The sequence below is a fragment of the Euprymna scolopes genome, chromosome 46, assembly GCF_053919585.1.
Source record: "Euprymna scolopes isolate OS-2025 chromosome 46, ASM5391958v1, whole genome shotgun sequence".
NCBI lineage: Eukaryota > Metazoa > Mollusca > Cephalopoda > Sepiida > Sepiolidae > Euprymna > Euprymna scolopes.
This window is the reverse complement of record NC_136527.1, coordinates 156,100,687-156,103,807: the sequence shown is the minus strand read 5'-3', so window position 1 is coordinate 156,103,807 and position 3,121 is coordinate 156,100,687. Positions and strand designations below refer to the sequence as shown.

The window sequence follows — 3,121 nt, the reverse complement described above, 5'->3', positions numbered from 1 at the left end:
TACTTACTTGGTACGGGCTAGTAGAGTGTAGTATACTACACTTAAGTTAATTTGTCCTTAGTAAATGTGGACTCTTCTGTACTAAGACAATTTTATTTATGCATCTTCAAGAATACCCTTTTTGGGGGAGTTGGTTTTCATCCACAATAAAAAACACCTTGTGTCACATTTTGTTTTTCGCGAGAAAGCAAATAAATATTGATACTTATCTAGCATAGGGGTAAATGGTGGTCATTAAGGTCGTTCCCTCCAAGATATGGCGCTGCAATTGCCCTGCGGTTCGGTCGATCTTTGTGATTGTCTCAAATGTGGATGATTCTGATGCGCTATTTCTGTGTGTGTGGCTTGCGTATGCGCTCACGCCGATGATGCAATAAACATAAGAAATCCTTCCCCACTCCGTTTTCTGAGCAGAAAACCACTGATATGTGTAAGGACATTCCGTTCCTCCACCCTCCCCCTCAATCACTTGTCTCTATACACGCCACAAAACAAGCCGTTTCTCTCGACCAGTTTATTATCCTCTTCAGTTATTACGTTCTGGTGGTATCTAATTTGCATGTCCATAACACCAACATTTGCCCTAAATATCTCTTAAGCATAAGAAATCCACCCAACTCTCACCTCCAACTACTAAAACTGTCTACTCTCGATATAGAGCTAGCAACCTACCAACCAGAATTCGTGTGTATTATTTGACAACCAGCCATACCCCGGAAATTGGACATCTAAGCCAAGTTGAACGATGCGCTCAGACTTATTTGTTTGCCAAAATAATGATGTCATAAAAGTTGGATGTTGGGGTTTACCCGTGAAAAAACTCAATTCTCTCCAAACTAAATTGTGAAGGGATTAGCTGGTGATGAGTCTGACAAATAGACAATGTTTTATTAAAAGGAAGAGGAAGTTATAGATTTTATTTTCTCTGTAGTTTCAGAAAAAATAGGGAAATAGTGATTAATAGGGATATAAATGTGTAGTATTTGTTTGTTTGTCACAATACATTGGTCTCTCCTTCCTTCTTATCCTCTCTCTCCTATCTCTCTTCATAACTTTTCTGTTTTCTATACAACTAAATCTACCTTTACCTCGAAAAATATCTCTGTTACTATCTTCTTCCTCCACCTCCATCCCGCTTTCATCCACTATCTCTATTTCTTTCTCATTGTCTTAATATCTCTTAACCTATTCTCATCTCCCACTCTTTTTATCTCTCTCCCGGTACTTCCACTCTACAACGCTCTATCTTTCTCTTTCATTTTTTCCCAATCGACCGTCTCAGTATAATTAGTAAAACCAAGGTACGAAAATTTTAAAAATAAACCTGTTAATTTTTTCACAAAGATTTTAATGGAAACAACGAAGAAAATGGCACAGAGAATTGAGAAAAATAATTGTCCCAGTCTTTAAGGATTTCATATATATTGATTTACTTTCTGCCTTAAGAGAGAATATTAAAAAAGTAATTTATTTTTTGTAAATGTGTTTTATATGAACCTAAAAAGATAATCGGTAAAGATATCCTATCGACTGAAACTTATAAGCAAATTCATTTTATTATTTATTTTGATAATACGACAGCAGATTTTTACGATATTATTTCGCTGAAAAACCGACCATGTCGAAGTTGATTTGATAGCAAAACAGCAGGAGCAAATAGTCGTACATAATTTAGTCGTACATTTTTAAACAACTTTAGACATTGTTTCTGTATGACAAATAACAGGAGCAGTCAGTACATTTAACGGGCATAATATTAGTCGCACATTTTCAGGTAAACAATAAACTCTCTATTTTGGAGGTTTATTAAACATTTTTTATGAAGGCAAATTTTTTTTAAATTCAAAATCTTAATACTTTACATTAGTAACTATCTTTGAAATAATCCCAGAAAACTAATATTTATCTTTCAAGGTATTATTTTACATAGGTGTCACCACTTATCAAGGCCGATAGGCCACTCAAGGATAAGGATTAAAGAGTGTAGAGCAGTCAAAAGGACAATATAGTAATCGATAGTAATGGAAGTTCGGTAAATTTGTTAACTTAAGTGGAACGGCTCATCAGAAACTTGTTCACGTTGGACTTGAAGACAACCATATTATAGACAGCTGGAAAGCAGGAAAAAGGAAGACAATTCCACAGGCGTGCAGTTCTAAGAAAGAAGCTTTGATCATGGAATCTATGTTTGTAGATCTGTAGATCTAGCAGAATGGAAACCATATTGTGTGTCACTAAGAATGTTATTTTTGCTGAGATGGTTGATTACTTCTCTACATTTTTACAATGAATTTATTTAAATTAAATAAATTTAAATTTTAGCTGAAATTTTCCGACACTACCATAATAAAAATTATTTTTTCCAACGCCATCGTAATAAAAACTACTTTTTTCATGGTACTGATCGACTCGGTAAGGTATTTGAGCTAATGAAAGTTTTATGTTGATTGGTATTGTTCTAACATCTAGAGGAGTAAATTCTCTCTTTTTGCATTAATGTCTTGTATTTTTGGATAATAATGCAATTTTTAGTTGAAAATATCATCAATAAATTTACTGTATTAATATATAAAATGTATATCAAGTTTTATCCGAATTTTGTATGGAAAAATGTTTTACTTGTGTATTTTAAAATCTATTCTCTTTAAATAATAAATGATATAGAAAAGTGTAATTTATTAGACGAAATTATTACAAATCGTGTCATCCATATTTTTTGTGAAAATTAAAATTTGTGTTAACGTGTGAATGAAGATGCGTGTAAATTTCAATCGCTTTTAAATAGTCATGCATTTTTAGTTTAAAAAGTACATTTTATTTCATTCATTATCTTAACATTATAATTCATTATCGTCGAAAGTTTCAAAACATTAATTATTTTTACATTCATTGAAATTTGAATGAAGTTTTGTAGCTTTTTAACATTTGTCAATGTATTTTTTGTTAATATGCTCTATAAATTTCTTTTAAGTGATTAACTTTTTCAGTGATTATACATTAGACAGAAGTACTTGATTGTCTGAACTCTTAAACTAATAAATATGTGACTTATGTTTGATATTTATTTTTAATAAGAATAAAATACGCACTTTAATATCAGTTCAATGTCCAATCAGTTTAA

At 31.9% G+C, this 3,121-nt stretch overlaps 1 non-coding gene across 1 annotated transcript; it reads left to right on the top strand.

Annotated features, from left to right (window-relative positions):
* The first annotated feature begins 201 nt into the window (after positions 1–201).
* LOC145271732 (U1 spliceosomal RNA) lies at positions 202–366 on the top strand. The gene has a single exon (XR_013866112.1). It is a non-coding gene; the product is annotated as a U1 spliceosomal RNA (small nuclear RNA).
* Positions 367–3,121: the final 2,755 nt, after the last annotated feature.